Raw genomic sequence first — 21173 nt, forward strand, 5'->3', positions numbered from 1 at the left:
AATGTGCCCATCTTAATTAATGCTTTTTATTAAACCCTGGTCAATAAAGAAACCCATTCTTCTGAATTGAGTTGCTTCTCTTCTAGTTTATTTTAGTCTTCCCTTGTGTGGGAAAATTTTCCAGAACCCTAACATTGAAGAGGAGCATGATGCCTCGATTTATGAGTGTTGTCTTCTCATTAGGGGCCAAAACACATACTTGGGGTGTATGTGACAGCCCTAAAAGGTAGATTTGTCCCATATATTTATTTTTTAATTAAGAAACAAACAAGCAGGAAAACATATTTTCCCACCGTATTCCTTGCTTTCCTAAGGGAGAGGGAAGGAAAGAAGATTCTTTATTCCCCTTTTTACAGATGGTAACTAAGACATAGAAGGAACTAGTTACCCACCACGTGGATCTGGGACTTGAACCTGACTCTTTAGATTCCACCAAAGGCAGAGTTTCCTTGAGGGCTCAGCTATATCTCTACGTATCCAGTGCATATCAGAATCTTTAGAAAGTGAGTATTTACATTATGAATTGCTTAGTAGAGTTCCCTGGTGGCTCAGTGGGTTAAGGATCTGGCATTGTCACTGCTGTGGCTTGGGACCTTTTGTATGCTGCACGCACAGTGCCCCCCGCCAAAGATAAACTGCTTAGCAGAAGTCCTTATAAAATCTTGACTAATGAGGTATGGGTTAAAAAGTATTGAAACCTAGTTTTATCTCTTTTGACCTCTCAATTGAAGAACAATGGTCTCTGCAGCTGGGACAACCACTGCATGGCTCAGCCATCATCCCACCAAACCCCAGCAGGGCACAGAATCAGAAGTAGCTCTGGAGGAATCTGCTCTTATTACCAAGCTGTGGGCTCAGATGGAGTGGATTTTCAGGAGCTGGTGAACAGAAGTTGACCCTGTATTAATCACCAGTTCTTACTACCCACATGTTCAGTGCTATGCCAGGTCCTTTGGCCAATAGAGAAAACCCACAAAGGGTGTGTGTTTTAAGTAAGGAGTCAAAATAAAATGCTTGAAGTTGTATTGAGCAACATTAAATGATATGTTTTCTTTTCTTTTTTCTTTTTTTTTTTTTTTTGTCTTTTTGTCTTTTTAGGGCTGTACCCACGGCCTATGGAGGTTCCCAGGCTAGGAGTCCAGTCGGAGCTGTAGCCTCCGGCCTAAGCCACAGCCACAGCAACACCAGATCAAAGCCACGTCTGCAACCTACACCACAGCTCATGGCAATGCCAGATCTTTAACCCACTGAGCAAGGCGAGGGATCGCACCCATAACCTCATGGTTCCTAATCAGATTCGTTTCCTCTATGCCATGACAGGAACTCCATAAATAACATATTTTCTTAAAAAAGGTCATTTTATAATCATTCATTCAGCATCCAAAGATTAAATACCCTCTATGTGCTGAATTCCCCATGTCAAATTTTGAAAAGAAAGGGCGGTATATTAATCAGGATAACGTAGGCTATGCTGAAGTAACAACAGTCCCCACATTTCTGAGTTTTAAGACAGTGAAGATTTATTTCTTGCTCAGGTAACATATCCAACAAAGGTTGTCAGGAATTGTTGGCTCCATGCAATCATTAAGGACCCCTATTGATGTAAGCTTGCCATCATGGAGTTGAACTTTTGGGGATCATATGATTTCTAAGTTTTCCAAGGAAGGGAAGAGAAGAATAGATGAGGCCCATTAGCTTTCAATCACCAGTTGGAAGGTGACATCCACCACTTTTGCTTATAGCCTGTTGACCTAAGCTAGTCATATGACCCCCAAATCAGGCAAAAGATGCTGGAAAATACAGAACACCTGGTATGCTTGGTCACTAATAGTTTCTGCTCTAAGTGGAGAGTGGCTATAAAGGTAGATAGAGCTCTTACCTTCAATTACTGTGCAAAGCTGTAGTACAAGCTAAGCCTCATTAGAAAAATACAGATCATGTGCTGAGGATGTTTGGGCACTGGATAGATGAGTGGGACTGAATCCAGGACAGAATTTTGGAGAGCATGGTATTAGAGTGGGGCCTAGGCATCAGTAGATTTTGATAGACTTTATGAACAACAGGTGTTGTTGGAAAAGCCAAGTAAAATAGTGAACAGCCTGCTGGAGGGCAGGATTTGTGATGGGGGGAAATGATATTCATGATAATGATAATAAGAAATACATAGGCAGTGCCAAGAATATGCCAGGCCCTGTTCTAAGTGTTCACATATATTATCTCTGTAATCATCTCAATAATCCTTTGTCAAAATAGAGGCTCAAGGATGTGAAGTGATTGCCCATGTTTGTACCAGTTGCCACCAATGAATTTCTGGTCCAAATCGCTTCACCTGTTAGAAGGAACATTATTCTGCCTTCACATCTATGGGTCAATTCCAGACTGGTCTTTTGTCCCAGTGGCAAAACCATTTGATAGAGCATAGGGGATCTGACTGCCATGTGATCTTCCAGAGGCCAGTGTATGCAAATCTGGGTTCTCACCCAGGTTTTCTGGCTCCGAAGTGAGTAAACCACCACCACCCACTAGTTGGAGGGATAGACTATGACCAGATTTCAGAGGGTCTAATATGCCTGAGCATCTCTTCTGAAGAGGGAGAGTGTAACTGTTACTGGCAGGGGTTCTTGGCCTCCTTAATCAACAGATATTAATAATGGCTAGACAAGAAATTTAGGCAAGGCTTTACTGGGGCTCCTGCCACAGCAGGAGGGAGTGAAAACCAGTAACGGATTCTCTTGCTGAGAAGGGATGAATTGGTTTCTTCTATGGGATGAGGGTAGGGGTGGGTCTGGAGTTTAGGCTGAAGGTGGGGCTTGGGTAGTCTGCCTACCTCCTTGGTGCTGCTGTGTGCAGGATGCACGCACAGTACCCTGCTTTTGCACCTGACTCCTCAGAAGTGGCAGTTGGGTTTTTGGTCTTTTTGTATCTTGTTCATAATTTGCCCCAACTGCACACAGTTATTTTTAGTCCTTTATAGTTTCTTTGCAGTTTGTTGCTGGAAGTAATAGTGATGTTTGCGCAGGTGCAAGCCCTATAGCAAAGAGTTCCAAGTCCTGAGTTCCAGCCTGTTTCACAATGTCAGGTTTTAAAGCAGAGGGGTGACACCATCAGATATGCCAGTAACTCCTAGACATCTCAGGTCCTGCGTGTGAGGATCTGGGAGAAGAAAGCAGGAGGCTTTGTGGAGAAGGGGACTTGAAGCTGGGTTCTGAGAGCTGGGCTGACTAGGGCAGATCAGAGAGAAATAAAGGACATTCCAGGCAAGGGACAAGCTTACCAGGAACTTAGGTGTAGGAGTGAATGTGCTTGGGAACAAGGTAGTGGGATTTGCCTGACTGACCTGGAGCAGGTCTCCTCGGGTTGGGATGGATGGGGAAACGCATCATAGCGAAGGATTTTAATGTCAGGCCAAGGAGTTCCAATTTGATTTAGTAGGAAGGAAGGAGACATTGACTGCTTTGAAGACACAGCCGGGGAATGTGTCAAGAGGTGCCTCTCTGCCCTTCACTGTCCCCAGTCTGACTCTAGTCACAGGCCCCAACACACCTGGCATTTCAAAGCCTGGGGGCATTTTTCAAAGTAAACCTGAAAGGCTGGTTGTCATTCTTTCAAAAGATCTCCTCTGCCCTACAAGCAATCAAATAATTGAAGTCAGGTTGTTGCTTTTTTTTTACTTTTACAAGAACCATTACAAAGGTGTGCAATATTAGCCACTTACGCATATGTGAATAAGACTGTAGGCTAAAACATACGAGTTCCTATCTCAGCTAATGAACTGGAATATGGTTTTAATTTTTGAACTGCAAGAATGTTCTGCCTTTTTCAGTCGTCCCTACAGAAGATTTCATATTTTAATAATTCAGTGTAGCCTAATTACTTTAATTAATCACCTTCTTTTCAGAGATGTCAGTGGGCTTCGTTATTTTCTTGATACTGTAGGTAATGTTGAGAGTTTTAAAGAATTTTTTTTAAAAATGTAATAGTCCAGGTTAATTCGTGAAGTCTAAGACATGTTTCCTTTCCCTGGCAGTGATCTGTCATTCACAAATCATGGGTTTGTCCCCATAACTCCCATCTGTCATATTTCTTCCCTGTGACTGGTTAACACAACTATCTCTGGTCATTCTGTGCCTTAAAAACTGCTGTCTGGAGGCAAAAGTAAAATACTATTTTGAGCAAGTCAATATTTTTGCATCTTTCTGAGTCATGATGAATAAACTGTGCATGACAATAGCTCTTATTGTACAATCAATATAATTTGCTTCCCTTGCAGGAAAACATAATTAGCTCATGGTTGACACAGTGGCAATGAAAATGTGCTCATTTCTAAAGTTTGTGGGTGTAGGGTCCTTTCCTGCTCAGAATGGGGGTTCCCAGCTCCTGACCCAGGCAGACTGGGTGTCACTAAGCAGACCTCATAACTTTCAGGGCCTTTGGTAGTTCTTTTCAACAAGGAATGACAGTGCTTTTTTTTCTTTTTTCTTTTTTCTTTTTAGGGCTGCATCTGGGGCATATGAAGATTCCTAAGCTAGAGGTTGAATTGGAGCTACAGCTGCCAGTCACAGCCACTTGGGATCCGAGCCGTGTCTGTGACCTACACCACAGCTCACAGCAATGCTGATCCCTGACCTACTGAGCAAGGCCAGGGATTGAACCCACATCCTCATGGATCCTAGTCAGGTTCGTTAACCACAGTGCCATGAAGGGAATGCTGATGATACTTTTATATAGAGTTAATAATATCTAAATTTGATATGTAGAGACTTGAAGTTAGAGGCTGGCCTTGAATACAATATGTATCATTTAAATGATAAAGCTCTAATATTGATTAACTGGCCCCATATTTTTTTCTCTCTCTTTTTCAATGAAAGAGCTCAGATCTTGGGATCTTTACCTATTTTGCCAATAAATATAAAAGGGCCCCTAATTAGTTAAGGCATTGGGAGGACAGAAGACATCATGTAACCTTCCTTCTTCTTTTCTGGGACCCTTTTGTTCCCCCATAGGAGGCTGCCTGGCCCCTCACTCCTCATTGTGGGCTGGCTACTTGCAACATCATTCCCATGCATTTTACACTCCACGGCACTAGTTTCTGGAGCCCCTGCTTCGTTCAAGCCAGGCAGCTTTGTAAGCAATCTGAGGTTTTACTAGGACTGAGAACAAAGTGAGGTTTGAGTAGAGAACTTGACTGAGGTGCATCTCACAGGATTCCCTGTAAAAGGCTGCAAGGAGACCTCCTGTTTGGGGCTTAGGTTGAATGCTTTTATTTTGAAATGCTGACTGTCTGAAATCAGATTTACTCAACCTCAACTTTGGCTTTGAACTGAAGCACACATGCTACCTGTCACCTGAAGGGTGCAATTAGGGTCTGTACTTGGAGCTGTGTTCTCTATCAATGCTGACGGGTGGTTGTGAGTAGAGCCTGAGATTTATGTGGCTGAAAAGAAAAGAAAAACCTCTTCTAAAAATCATCCCCTTTTTGCTTTTATCTCCTCCCATTTTCTGCTCATCCTTCACACCCTTTTTCCTCAAATCTTGGGAAGTCAAAGAAATCCACAAGAAAGAAATTGATAATCAGATCAATTCCTGCCATGGATCCAGTAAAAGCTTATGGTTGAAAATGCTCCTGGTCCTTTCGAATCTCCTAAAATATTCTATTGCAATCAGAGATGTTAATTGGTTGAATCTGCCTGTGGTCTTAGGAAGTGCTCCGATTACAAGGAGAAATCCTTTTATGTTGCTGGATTTCAACCACAGAATCTCTGAAGTTAGGAATCTGGCAGAGGCAGAGCCCCCTCCAGGGTGTAAATAAACTGGCCAGGTCTATAACCCAATAAGAAGTCAGTTTATTGCATCTGTGTTTCAAGTCACCCAACACACACACCCTGCACGTTTTATTAAAGAAAAGGTGTGGATTACAGCCAGAGCCTGGACTGGAAAATGGCAAGGGAGGTGGATGCTTGTCAAGTCTACACCATCTATGGAAGGAAAGATGGGGCCCAGCAGGGATCAAACTTCTCTTCCTGCCCAAGTTTGCAAGGAAGGATCAAGCTTCTGAGCATGACTGGCACACAAGACTACTAATACTTTGCTAGCTGGTGGAAGAAGGCTGAGACTCGAAAGGCTTAAGTGGATGAATGTTTTATAGCCCAGGTCTGGAAACCCAGTGACATTTTCCTGTGGCAACAGGAGGTTGTTTTCAGAACTGGAGCTTTCGCTGGACCAGATCTCACTAGTGACCCACTGAGAGGCAGAGGGAGTGAGTTGGGCGGTGGCTCCAAAACCTTGGGCAGGGAACACGATGAGCCCCTAGTTTAAATACAAAAACGTTTCACTTCCATTGCCAAAGGGTGTTTGGGGTTCACCTAATGGTGATCAAGACCAGAGGAAGAATCCAGCCCTGTTCCACCTACACTTCCACCTCCCGCGACTCCAGCCCTAGCTTAGTTGCACCCCACCCCTCCCCACAAAAGTGTAAGGGGGTGAAATGTGCCCAGCCTCGTTTGCATACTGCTCTAGACTTCTGGTGACAGTGAGCTATTCGTGAAACCCAGGACAGTGTGAACAAAGCTGCCTCTTAATTCAGCATTAATCTCTCGGACAACACTACTCGCCCACACTTTAAAAAAACAGACTACCCCCCCCAATAAATTTACAGTATCCCGCTTTAACATAGCAAATACAAAAGTCCAGCCAGAGTCTTTTTGTTGTTGTTGTTACTCCCCGCCCCCTCCACCTCCATCTCCTTCATTCCCATTGGCTCCTGAGAAGTCCCAGAGAACCAATGGGATTCCTCTCCTTCATTCATGTCCTAGCAACAAGCCCAATTCCAATCTTTCTCTGCCAAACTAACACCTGAAAAATTACATCATGAATAATGGCAAAAGCAGCAAGGGCCAGAGAAGGGCCTTTTTTTTTTTTTTTTTTCATCTGTCTGCTGCAGAGTTCATTTAAGGTGTTTTAGTCTAGATTCTTAAAGCAACAATGTCCTAGATTTTTGCCTCTTTTTTCAGCTCGTCTTATTAACATAAACTATAAAATGAACAGTAACCTGAATGTAGCAAGAGGCCTTTAGGTGAAGTGAGGGGAAAACATTTTGTTGGGAGCATTCTCTGAAGATTCCTTTTCAGTCTTTTTTCAGGGAAGCCCTCAAAGTGGAGAAGTAGATTGTTCATATAGTATATTTTTTGGGAGGGGGGTGACTAAAATACCCTAAACTACAGAAGTTCCCACCCACTTTCCCCCACAAAAAGCCTTCCCGTGGTTTCTCTTGCTCCTGTTAACTATACCCAAGGACTTTTCTATTTCTGCTTTGGAATAAAGGGCTTATTCTGTTAAGGGGTTTGGAGCCAGGGAAGGGGTTGCTTTATGAATCTGTGAACGGCGTGGGGTGGTCATGGTTAGGGGGCCGCAGGGTGGGTGCTGGGGGCACGGGTGTGTCTGTGCACGTGCAGGGCTGGAAATGCAGACGGGCAGCTGGGAAAGTGCAAGGACAACGAGATCCAGATGACTGGGGAGGGGGGAGGCGAGGCGTTAGGGAGTGAACGTGGAGGAGGGAGGGGGCCTGGGAGGGGAGGGGAGGGGCGCTGCACAGGCAGACTTGCTCTCTCCAAATGTGCAGGGGTTTCTCATGAAAATGTCCACCCTTGTAGGCATTTTTCAAGACCCAGACGCTGATTTGCTGCTTCCGGTTTCCCCCACCCCACCCAGTCTAGCGCACACAGCCAGCCAAGCCGCAGACACAAAGAGCTGTGCAGCCCTGCCTGCGCACCCGCGGGGAGAGGGAGCTGGGCGGTGGTTCGCACCTGCTCGCGTCCAAGTGTAGGCAGCCAGCAATTGCCCCCACCCGGTCCAATCCTGGCCACCGAGGCCCACGCCCCCTGGCATCCTGACCTCTTTGCAAGCATCTGTGGAGTGCCTGAGGCACGCACTGGAAAGAGACCCAGGGCCCCCAGGCTGCCTCGGGTGCCTTACTGGAGGAGCAGAAAATAGATATGTTCGGTGTCTGGCTCCGATGCGGAGTTTGAGACTCGCCTCAGCCATCGCCTTGGCAGCAGAGTGGTTGGATGTGTTGGCAGACAGTCTGCCTTGGGACTTGTGAAACCGCATGACTATATAAGGCCCGGGAAGGAAAGAGAAGGATGCCAACCTGAGGGATGGGATGGGAAGGGAGAGGAGGAAGTGCAGGGGATCCTGCTAGAGATGTTCCCACTTGTCCATCCCCTCAGGGATGCAGCGATAACTCATTCTGCAGAAGTTTTGCCATCAGCTGTGGAATAATAACAGAATAATGGAGGGGGGCCTGGGAGGGGCGCTGCTCTGTGTCCGTAGGAATAGGTACTGTTTTCCTGGAGGCTACTTGGCCTCCTCCTCTTCTGGCTGGAAAATCTGCTGGCTTCAGGGTGGGCCAGGAAGGCAGCGGTCCAAAGTCTCAAATATCTTGGTGTATACCACGTTTTACAGTACAGAGAATTTGGGTCCCCTAGCCCGAGGGACACTTCGGAGAAATCAATGGCTAGACAGGCAGGCCAGGGAAAAGGCAGTAGGGAAAAGGAGCACTGGAGTGGGAGCCATTGGTGTCTTGCATTAGTTCGGTCTCTGGCAGGAGAGCTGGAGCAGTGCTGTTTCCAATCCTACCCATGGGGGGCTGTTGTAGCTCAAATCAGATGATTGGTGCCTAGAATGCAAAATAAGTACTCAATCAGGTGAGACATCAGTACCCTCCCACTGGCTTTCTGCATGAGTTGGAAGCATCCTGTCCCCAGTTGCATCCTCCTTGAAATTCTCTCTTCCCTTCCTGGGCTCTTGTGGTATGCAGCATTTGTCTGTTCTCCCATCTCTTGGTTGCTTCATTGTTCTCTGTGGAAACTTCATCCTTTGGCAGGGCTTTGCATGTTGGTTCTCTTCTGGGCTCTGTCTTGAGCTCTACCCCCTCACGCCCCTGTTTTGTGATCTTGTCCTCCCAAAGGTTTTAAGGATTTGTTCTGTTGTGATAGCTGCTGGTGTACAGCTCCAGCCCAGCTCTCCCAAACTGCCAAGGGGAGGTGCCAGAAATCAGGACTTTCCATATCAGTGTCCTCCAGGTTCTTTAGATTTAGCATGTCTATCATCTCTTCCATCCACCACTCAATTTGCATCTTCACCTTTGTATAGTTTTCTCAAGGGAAGAATGTTTCCACCCATATTAGTGTTCAAGAAAGACACTTGGCTGGCATCCTGGACACCTCCTTCTCCCTCTTTCCCCATGTCCAGCCTCCATCCAGAACTACCCATTTTACCACCTAATTGGCAAATACATTCATTCCTCTGCCTCCCCATTGCCATTGCCTGAGTATAAGCAGCCCGTCTTGTCACCTGGACTGTTGCATCAATGGTGGATCACTACCACAGGGTCTGACCCCATGGCTACTGCCCAGAACCCCTCCAGGGGCTTTCATCATTTTCAGGACGTACTTGGACATGGCTCCCTGTCTTTCGTGCTTCTTCTTATTCTACTTACTCCCTTGCTGTTAGGGTTCTGTGCACGAATTTTCCTTTAAGCTCTTCAAAATGCTTCCCTCCCCCACTCAGGGACTTCCTAATGCAAAACGCAACTCTCCATGTGATAAATTCTACCTACTCATATTTAGCCTCCCATCTAGCTTGGAGAGTCCTCTATGGCAGCTTTAGACTCAGCAGGTTCCTTTTTAGGAATCTGAAACCAGCTCTCATGGAGCTGTTCAACTTCTGTCAGCTTAAAATTGTACATTCCACCTCTATCTCACCCATGAGTCTGTACTGCCATGAAAACAGAGACCTCAGTTTTTTCTTCTTCACCATTACAGCCTTAAATACATAGCACACAGTAGAGCTGAAAGAATATTTATTGGATGAACAAATAGAAGACACCCTTCCTAGTATGAGCCACCAGTGCATTTTATACACATTCTTGCTATATAAGAGTGCAGAAGCCAACTAGGTTGAGGACAAAGCTGGGTACTTTTAACCCGATTATATAATCTTTTTTGATTAATTAAAATCAACATCGTTGGAGTTCCCACTGTGGCTCAGTGCATTAAGAACCGTATGTTGTCTCAGTGGGATGTGGGTTCAATCCCTGGCCTCACTTAAGGATTTGGTGTTGCCACAAGCTGTGGTGTAGGTTGTAGATGCACCTCGGATCTGGAGTTGCTGTGGCTGTGGCGTAGGCTTCAGCTGCAGCCCAGGAACTTCTATATGCTGCAGGTGTGGCCATAAAAAGAAAAAAAAAATAAGGTAAGATTATTGGAATATAACTTACATATAAGTTACATATGTTATAATGAACCCTTAAATGTATACTTTGAGTTTTGACAAATACATGGACCTATGTAAGTACCAACCACAATCAAGATCTAGAACAATTCCATTACTTAACGTGCCATTTTGCAGGAAATCTTCACGCCTCCTGGACTCAGGCCCTGTGTTCTGTCACTACTGATTAGTACAATGTTGCCTGTTCTAGAATCTCATATAAGTGGAATCATCCAGTGTATACTGTTTGTGTCTGGCTATTTTAACTCAGTGTTCTACATTTGAGGGTTATTCATATGGTAGCATATATTAATTGTTTGGTAATTTGTTCTTTTTATTGCTGAGGAGTTTTCCATTATATGGATTTATCACAATTTTTTAATTCATTCATCTGTTGTTTTAGACGTTTGAGTTATTTCCAGTTTGGAGTATTGTGGTTAAATCAGTCTGAAACATTCGTACAAGTCTTTGCATGAACATATATTTCACTTCTCTTAGGTAAATGCCTAAGAGTGGAATTGTTAGGGCATGAGGTAAATGTGTGCTTAAATTTATTTGAAACTGTTCAACAGTTTTCCAAAGCGTTGTCCTATTTTGTCCTCCCACCAGCCATTATGAGCGTTCCAGTTGCTCTGCATACTTACCAACACCAATTACTGTGTAGTGGTAGCTCATTGTTCAGTAGATTATATTTTGATGATGACCAATGATATTGACCTTCTTTGCATATGCTTATTGGCTCTTCATAAATATTGTCATTTGTGAGGTGTTCAAATCTTCTGTGTCCATTTTTGAATTGAGTTGTTTGTATTCATCTTTGAAATATCAAATTATAAACATTCTTTATTTTATAATAAAGAACATATATAAAGGAGAGAGAAAGATCCCTCCTCCTTTCCTTCCTCCCTCTCTCTGCTTCTTTCCAGCTAGCTATCATCTTTATACCACCACGTCCATGGCTTTACTTTTTATTTTCTCAACAATGACTTTCAAAGAACAGAAATTTTAAATTTTGGTGGGTTTAATTTTCATTTTTTCTTTTATGTTTAATACTTTATTTGCCCTAATAAATCATTGCTACCTGAAGATTGATAAGATCTTTTTCTCCTAGATTTCCTTCTAGAATTTTTGTAGTTGTAAATTTTAGGTTCAGTGTGATGATCCATTATGAGTTACTTTTTTGTGTGTGATCTGAAGTCAAGATTTGTTTTCCCCCACAAATTCCAGTTATTCTAACACCATTTTTAAAAAAAAAAAAAAAAAACTTCCCGCACTGAATTACCTTGGTAATTTACTTGTTTGAATTAACTGACCAAAATGTTGAAAAACCACCTGAACAAATACTGTGTAGGTCTATTTCTAGACCCTCTGTACTTTCCATTGACTTGTATGGCTACCCTCACACCAATCCTGTGCTATGTTGTTTAGTGTAGTTTTACAGAAAATCTGAAATCAGATTGTCTAAATCTTCCAACTTTGTTCTTTATCTAAAGTTTATACACATATATAAATTTTATACACATATATATTAAAACACTTGATATTTCCATATACATTTTAAAATCTGCTTGTGAAATTCTACAAGAAATGTAGATGATTGTATAATTTTCTCCTTAATTTTGTTATTATGATAATTTTCAGTGGTTGAATTTAAAATATTACACCAATATTGCATTTGTGGTATAAGCCCCATTTAGTTATGATGCACTGTTATTTTAAGACATCACTGAACTTAACTTGCTAATATTTTGTTAAGACTTCTATATCTATATTTTTGAAGAATATTGGTTTAAAATTTTCTTGTAACTTCATTGTTTGGTTTTGATATCATAATATTGCCATCCTGTGAAATGAGTTGGCAATTGTTCCCTCCTCTTCTGTTTTCTGAAAAAGTTTTTGCAAGATAGATATTATTTCTTCCATATAGGTTTGTTAGAACTCACCAGGGAAATCATCTGAAGTTGGAGTTTATATGAGGGAACATTTTAATTTACAAATTCAATGTATTTAAATATATTTTGTATTTACTCATACATTTACTATTTCAGCATTCTTCGTTTCTTTATGTAGATCTGAGTTCCCATCTGGTGTCATTTTTCTTCAGCTTGAATTTCATTAACATTTTTTTGGAGTGTAGATATGTTGGCAACACATTCTTTTAGCTTAAAAAAATTATTATTTTTCTTCTATTTTTAAGGAGTATTCACAATAAATATAGAATTCTGGGTTGACTATTTTTCTTTAAAGGTATCACTCAATTGCCTTCTGGCTTGCATTACATCTAAGGGAAGTCTGCCGTCATTATTACTTTGCTTTTTTGGATATATCTTTTTCTTCTGGATACTTTTACAATTTTCCCTTTACCTATGATTTACAACAATTTCACTATGATATTTCTAATTTTTTTTTCCTTTATACCTGTTCTTTGTTGGGTGTTTTGGATCTGTGGGTTTATAATATTTACCAAGTTGGGTAAGTTTGACTTATTTATTTAAATATTCTTTTATACTTCCCTTTCTGTGGCTCCAATTACACATATGTCAGACTGATTTATATTGTTTCTTTTTTCTTTTTCTCTTTTTCTTTTTATAGCCACACCTGCAGCATATGGAAGTTCTCAGGCTAAGGGTTGAATTAGAGCTGCAGCTTAGCCTAGTTTGTGTCAATTCTGGATCCTTAACCCACTGAGTGAGGCCAGAAATTAAACCTGCATCCTCACATACACTATGTCAGGTTCTTAATCTGCTGAGCCACAATGGGAACTCCTGAAGACTGATTCATATTGTCATGAAAGTTGATGATGTTATGAGCTTTTTTTTTTTTTAATCTATTTTTTCTCTTTCTTTTGTCTAACAGCTCAACAGTGTCCACCTCCACCACTACTCCTGTGGTATTTAATCTGCTATTAAGTACACAGTAAATTTTCAATTTCATATATAATATTTTTCAGCTTTGGAAATTTCATTTTTTTTCTATGTCTTTAATTTATCTCATTACTTTTATATTTTCCTTTAAATCTTCAAACATATGAATAGTAGCCATTTAAAAGTCTTTACCTGATACCTCCATTGTTTCTATCTGTCCTGTCATTTTTTTTATTGTTTTATTATTATTACTATTGCCTTTTTTTTTTCCCTAGGGCCACACTGATTGTAACATTATTCAGTATCTAGATTGTGTTGTCTTCTCTTTTGGCAGGCCCTTAGGTGATTTTTTTGAACAGCCCGATCCTTTTAAGACTTGTTTCAAAAATTTTAAGAGGTAGGTTTATTTATTTTAAAATAAGTTTACCCATGGGATAGTTTACCATATTTCTTAGTCTCTACTGAATGTGCCAAGGATCAACAAACTCTCTGTGCTAGCTGTGGTGGAAATTGACTATCTCCCAGCCTCACATGAGCTCTAGACATGTTTAGTTTACATCTCCTCAGTATTTGTTCTTTGCCTGGCCTCATAGTTTCTTCTTGAGCATGTGGTGCTTGGTACTTAATGAAAGACTCAGGAGGATTATTATGCACATTCTGAATCACTTTTCTTGTGTCTATTCCTTTTCTGTGGTATTCTGTCCCACAAATTGCAGCTGCCTCAGCCTACTCAAACTCTGATCTCTGCCTCCTCAATTCAGCAAGACTTACTATACTTTGCTTGGACTGTTTCTCTCTGCACTGTGGTCTTGGAAATGCTTTCGGGCAGAATGCCTAGCCCACTACAGGGCTCATCTAATTTGCATCTCGTTTCTTAGGGATCACAGTCAAGTGCTGCCTGTTTCCTAATGTTTGAAAATGATATTTTTATTGTTTTTGTCTAGTTTTCTAGTTACCACAGGAGGGCAAACCTGATATCATGGCCCTTGATCTTTTTCTAACCAGATTACCTAATAAAATTCTCATTTTATATATATTCTTCTAAAGAAATTACAAAAGAGTATAAAACATTTTGAAAAATGAAGATACACTACCTTCATTAGGTATAATCATGCTAATAATCCTTTTTAAATAGAAAATAAGATTGGTGGTTCATTAGTCATAATGAACACATGCTAACCTAAAGGGATCACTTCTTTCCCTTAGGTCATTATTGAATAATATTTTCTCTGATTCTGCCTATATCATGTTCACTATTAAGCTGTTTCCAGAATTTTTCTTTTTAAGTATGAAAACTTTTGTCTATTTTTGGTCTTATGGCACAATAAAATTTATAAATAACATCTATTATAGAATGCTTACTTTGTGCCAGGCAGCATGCTAGGTATTTTACATACGCTGTCTTTTTGATTCATCACTATACCATCAGTTTCTTCTATTAGCCTCACGAGGTAGTCAAAGGAACTGAAAATAAGAGATATAAAATAATGCCCAAAGGCACTCAACAAGAAAAAGGTGGAACTGGAATTTGAATCAAGATAGTGTGCTTAGAAAATGCCAGTTTAACTAAATTTACATTTCCTTTCTCAATTTTCATGATTTCTCAGAATCTGTATTGTAATCAAGCTTCTTAATTCTTCTTTGTTTCTAAATATCATTTACAATACCCAAGGAATGGCCAAAAAGAGCAATAATATGGGGATTGTCAGTGTGTATTGAGTATATCCTGCTGATGAATTCACTCAACCTCTTTCCACTCTTTAGGGCATTGCAGGCAAGTGGAACAATATGTAAAACAACAACAGAGACACAAGACTGCAGAACTCATTAATTCCAATGCAATATGGGGATGCTTCCTAGCAACTTTGTGAGGGTAAAAAAGGAGGAAACACATTTTAGACACATAAGGTACTAATAATGAGAATGTGCATTTAAAGTTCATAGATATATTTGGCAAAACAATGACTACAACACCTGCATGGATTTAATTAGTGCTTTTCTTGTGAAGAATGTAAAGTACTTAAATATATTATAGAATATTATTGTTAGTGGTTTTAGGAGGGGAAATCATTTACCAAACAAGACAGACAAGAAAACCACGAGAGCCAGACAAGAGCAATGTGTTGGAGGCAGAGGAGACCAAGAAAGAGAGAGATCAGCCCAACCCCTCTATTTAAAGAAGAGGAAGAATTTGCCAGGCAGATGGGAACAATAAGAACTGGAGAGAGGGCATTCCAGGCTAATGGAACAATATGTGTAACAATATGGAGGCATAAAACAGGCCACATTCTTTTTGACATTTATACAAATATACATATTACATATTGTATGTGTACAATATATATTTTCATAGACCACTCAAACTTCATTAAAATATTTTCTTCCCCAGAGATTTTATAACATAGACAAATAGATCAAATACATCAAGTGTTGGAGTTCCTGTCGTGGCTCAGTGGTTAACGAATCTGACTAGGAACCATGAGGTTGCAGGTTTGATCCCTGGCCTTGCTCAGTGCGTTAAGGATCCAGCATTGCTATGTGCTGTGGTATAGGTCGCAGACGCAGCTCGGATCCCAAGTTGCTGTGGCTCTGGTGTAGGCCAGTGGCTACAGCTCCGATTAGACCTCTAGCCTGGGAACCTCCATATGCCATGGGAGCTGCCCTAGAAAAGGCAAAAAGACAATAAATAAATAAATAAATAAATAAATAAATAAATAAATGGAGTATGGAAAGAGAATATTTATATGACACAGGCCTGATGGGATAAATATCTGTTAACTGAATAAGTGAATGATAAATGATTATCAGGTTATGCTAAATGACTAAGGATAACAGTGAGACCTATGGGAAGACATAGCAAAGGAAGATCATTTTTGGATAGGGTGATTAGGAGAGTCCTGGAAGAGAAGTGGGGCTGGATCCAGACTTTGAAGTGTGGATAGCGTTTGGTAAATTGATGAGAGAAGGTATTCCAGGAGGGTGAAGAACAGTATGAGTAGAAGCAAGCAGGAGAAAGGCACATTTTGATTCAGGGAGGGATGTGTATAGAGAAGGGGCAGACCATGAAGCAGGCATCACAATCACCAGATCATGGTGGCCCATAAATTCCAAGTGGAGTTTGAACTTTGTCCTGTAGTTTGTGGTGGAATTCTTCTTTTTTTCCAATAAAACTTTTTTTAATATAATGTTTATTTTTCATTATAGCTGGTTTATAGTATTCCGTCAATTTTCTACTGTACAGCATGGTGACCCAGTTACACATACATGTATAGATTCTTTTTTCTCACATTATCTTGCTCCATTGTAAGTGACTAGATATAGTTCCCAGTGCTATACAGCAGGATCTCATTGCTTATCCATTCCAAAGGCAATAGTTTGCATTTATTAGCCCCAAGTTCCCAATCCATCCCGCTCCCTCCCCCTTCCCCTTGGCAACCACAAGCCTCTTCTTCAAGTCCATGATTTTCTTTTCTGTGGAAAAGTTCATTTGTGCCATATGTTAGATTCCAGATATAAGTGATATCATGTGGTATTTGTCTTTCTCTTTCTGACTTAACTTCACTTAGTATGATAGTCTCTAGTTCCATCCATGTTGCTGCAAATGGCATTATTTTGTTACTTTTTATGGCTGAGTAGCATTCCATTGTGCATATATACCACATCTTCCTAATCCAATCATCTGTTGTTGGGCATTTGGTTTGTTTCCATGTCTTGTCTATTGTGAATAATGCTGCAATAAATATGCGGGTACATGTGTCTTTTTAAGGAAAGTTTTGTCCGGATCTATGCCCAAGAGTGGGATTACTGGGTCATATGGTAGTTCGACGTATAGCTTTCTAAGGTACCTCCATACTATTTTCCATAGTGGTCATACCAACTTAGATTCCCACCAACAGTGCAGTAGTGTTCCCTTTTCTCCCCACCCCCTCCAGCATTCGTTATTTGTGGACTTATTAATGATGGCCATTCTGACTGGTGTGAGGTGGTATCTCATGGTAGTTTTAATTTGCATTTCTCTAATAATCAGTGATGTTGAGTATTTTTTTCTTGTGCTTGTTGGCCATCTGTATATCTTCCTTGGAGAAATGTCTATTCAGGTCTTTTGACCGTTTTCCAATTAGGTTGTTGACTTTTTTGATGTTGAGTTTTACAAGTTGTTTGTATATTTTAGAGATTAAGCCCTTGTCAGTTGCACCGTTTGAAATTATTTTCCCCATTATGTATCCTTTTGGTTTTCTTTTTGGTTTCCTTTACTGTGCAAAAACTTGTCAGTTTGATTAGGTCCCATTGGTTTATTTTTGCTTTTATTTCTGTTGCTTTGGGAGACTGACCTGAGAAAACATTTGTAAGGTTGATGTCAGAATATGTTTTGCCTATGTTCTCTTCCAGGAGTTTGATGGTGTCTTGTCTTACATTTAAGTTTTTAAACCATTTTGAGTTTATTTTTGTGTATTGTGTGAGTGAAGAATTCAAGAATAAAAGCAACCTTCACATTTGTGGACTTAGACGAGTTATGAGTAATTTGACACATTAAAAAAATTTCTCACAATTCTTAATTAATTCTTACTTAGATAATAGGTGTGTGGATACAGCAGTGAACAGAAACAAAGCTTCTAACTCTTTTGGAACTTATGTTCTAGTAGGAGAAGACAGGCTGTCAATGAACAAACGAATGCGAATATAACATGTCAAAAGGTGGTGGTGTAGGAGTTCCCGTCATGGTGCAGTGGTTAATGAATATGACTAGGAACCATGAGGTTGCAGGTTTGATCCCTGGCCTTGCTCAGTGGGTTAAGGATCCGGTGTTGCCGTGAGCTGTGGTGTAGGTCACAGACGCAACATGGATCTGGTGTTGCTGTGGCTCTGGCGTAGGCTGGTGGCTACAGCTTCGATTGGACCCCTAGCCTGGGAACCTCCACATGCCGTGAGTGCAGCCCTAGAAAAGGCAAAAAGACATACAAAAAAAAAAAAAAACCCAAAAAACAAAAAAACAGTGGTGGTGTATAGGGGAGAATAAAGCCCAGTAAGGAATCAAAGAGTGATGGTGAGGTTTATATTATTTGCATAAAGTAATCAGGGGTGAACTCTCTGACCATCTGGCCTTTGAGAAGATAAGACAGGAAGGAGGCAAGCCATACAACTTTCTGGGGACCGAGCAGAGAGTGAGAACTGCAAATAGGATGGATCTGAGGTAGCAGTGAGCATAGCATATGTGGCAAAGAGGTTGTAGAGTGGCAAGGGAATGCAATGATACCTGAGAGATGGGGCAGGGACCTTCCCAGAGATCATGTGGGCACTAGTAGGTCATGGAAAGGGTCTTGAATTTTGCTCTGAGATGGGGAGCCATTGGAAGTTTTGAACAGAAGAGTGTTAAGATCTGACTTATTTTAACAGTATCACTCTGCCTCCTGGGCAGAGGACACACTTTGGGGGATCTTGTTAGAAGTTATTATATTTATGTGAAGACAGGAAGGTGGCTTGGATTAGGTTGATCTTAGCAGAAATGGTGATGATTCTGAATATTTTCTGAAGGTAGAACTAGTGATTTGGATTTGAAGTATAAGAGATAGAGAAGTATTAAGTTGTCTCTAAGATTTTTGACCTCAGATACTGAAAGAGATATTTCAGGGAAAAGTAGGCTGGGTTGTGTGTGTGTGTGTGCATGCGTGTTGGAAGCTGTGTCGAAAATGGACATATTAAATTTGAGTCTTGTTAGAATATCAAGCAGGGAGTTTGTGAAGTTTAGAGAGCACTCTGGCCTACAGATGTAATTTTTCCAAGTTTTCAGTGTCTAGATATTCTTTAAATCTGCGAGGCTAGGTGAGTAAGAAGAGAAAAAGACCATATGTTCTAAGAGTTGGAGGTTGAGAAGATGATAAAGAGCCAGAAAAGGAGGCTGAGTAAGAATAGGCAGTGAGCTCAGGAGAGATCCAAGGGAGAGTCCCATTGTAAGGCCAGATGAAAAAAGTGTTTCAAGAAGGAGCAGTGAACTATGTCAAGTGCTGATCTTAAGCGGAGTACTATGAGGGCTGGAGGTAGCAACTAGATTTGACAACATCAAGGTCACTGGTGACAAAGATGATTCTCTTGGATGGTAGTGACTCAAAAGCCTAACGGATGTTGATTCTGAGATGAGAGAAGGGTAGATACAATAAGTATCATAATTATTTTGAGAATGTCCATTAGAAAAGGAAGCAAAGAATGGGGATAATGTGGAATCGAGGAGTTTTTTAATGGAAAGAAGATTTGTTGGTAAATTTGTAGGTTGATGGGATGAGAATAGTCCATTTGAGGAGGAACTAGTAAGGTGAGGACAGGGCTGATGGAGGATGAGAACTGAAGGGTGTTGGCCTGGAAGACAGGAGCAGGGACCGTTCACTATGGTAATAGGGATACAGTAGACTGCCCTCATCTGTGGTTCTGCTTTCCATGGTCTATTACCTGAGGTCAACTGCAGTCTGAAAATATTGGAGAATTCCAGAAATAAACAATTCATAAGTTTTAAGTCACACACCGTTCTGAGTAGTGTGACAAAATCTCGCAGCATCCTGCTCTGTCTTGCCCAGGGTCCCCAGCAATCGACATGGCTTTTGATGCCCGACCTCAGTATGATCACAGCTGACAATCCACGTTCACCCGAAACAGATAATCCTCCTTCTGAGGTAAGTTCAGGTCCATAGTAGCCTAATGCTACTTTACAAGCCCGTCATTCACCTCCCTTCGTCTCATCTTCATCATCTCACATCATCACAAGAAGGATGAGGACAGTTGAGTAAGAAATTTTGAGAGAGAGACCATATTCACATAACTTTTATTACAGTGTATTGTTATAAATTTTTGATTGACTATTTTTGTTAATCTCATACTGTGCCTAATTTATCAATTAAGTGTTATCATAGGTATGTGTATGTATAGGAAAACACATAAAGCTTTACATAGGAAAATACATATATGTAGGTTTAGTACAATCCATGGTTTCAGGCATTCACTGGGGGTCTTGGAATGTAAACCCTATGGGTAAGAGGGGACTACTCTCAGGGTAGTGATGTGTAGATGGATACACCTAAGCTGGTTGACTTGGTGATGAGCTTTTAGAAGTGCTCTTCTGATTGCCGCTACCTCAGTGAAATAAGGAGAAAGGCCACCCCTGGAGACAGAAGAGGGGAGGACGTGTTGGAGGTTTGGGAAGGAAGATGATCAGTTTGCGTCTTCCTGTGTTGAATTTAACGAACTGCTCGATCTCCCAAATGAAAATACCTGGCAGGCAGTTAAGGCAATGTGACCACAACTTGGAGGGTTACCGTCAAGGAAAAGACCAGGGTGTCCTGTGTAAAGATCTGGAGGTCGAAGCCCTTCTAGTGGATGTGGATGAATTCTCATAGCAGGTGGTAAACCCCACTGTCTGGGGGTGGGGGTGGGGGTGGGGGGGGAGGTGGGATCTGAGAATCAATAGAGGAGTGTAAAGCGGGGAAATCAGTGCGATGTTAAGGACCTTCAGCTTTTGGGACTTTTCTCTCTGGGTCTTAGTAAGTGGGAAGGCCAGTCAAAATTATCACGGGGCTGCCATATGCCCACCATTGTGCCCTTTCATGGAATTCTTTCAGGAACCCTATTATTCTTGTTCTGGTTTTACAAGTGAGAAACAAAGAATTGGCAGGCACAAATGAAAGGGGTGAGCCGGGATATGAGCCAAGTCTGTCATCTCCTTTCCATTATATCAAATATGGAAAGTTCCAGAAAGAGAGACAAATGCTTCATCAGATCCTAGAGAATGGCATTCTGAAAGACAGCCATGTCTGACCAAGTACCCTACGCATTATCTATCACAGTGAATCTTTAGAGAAAAAGCCCCTCCACCTGGGTAGACTTGGCATTGCAGTCACAGGGGGTAGACAGCATCTCTGAGAGGTTTAGGGAATGGCAACCCTGTTTTCTAGCCACCCTGCCTCGAACCATGTGGCCTGGTTGTACGAGGGCCAGAGAGACTGCAGCCCCAGCTCACCTCCTCAGCCATAGGTACCAACTCCAACCATTATCATC

The 21173-nt window shown here is 41.3% G+C and overlaps 1 long non-coding RNA gene across 1 annotated transcript in view; it reads left to right on the forward strand.

Moving 5' to 3' along the window:
• The window catches only part of LOC110255448, a 118405-nt gene that overhangs the window by 16671 nt on the left and 80561 nt on the right, over nucleotides 1-21173 (forward strand). The window contains exon 2 of the long non-coding RNA XR_002335695.1: nucleotides 19700-19795. This is a non-coding gene — a long non-coding RNA (uncharacterized LOC110255448). The remainder of the gene's footprint in view (nucleotides 1-19699; nucleotides 19796-21173) is intronic.

This window comes from Sus scrofa, chromosome 9, assembly GCF_000003025.6.
Source record: "Sus scrofa isolate TJ Tabasco breed Duroc chromosome 9, Sscrofa11.1, whole genome shotgun sequence".
Lineage (NCBI taxonomy): Eukaryota > Metazoa > Chordata > Mammalia > Artiodactyla > Suidae > Sus > Sus scrofa.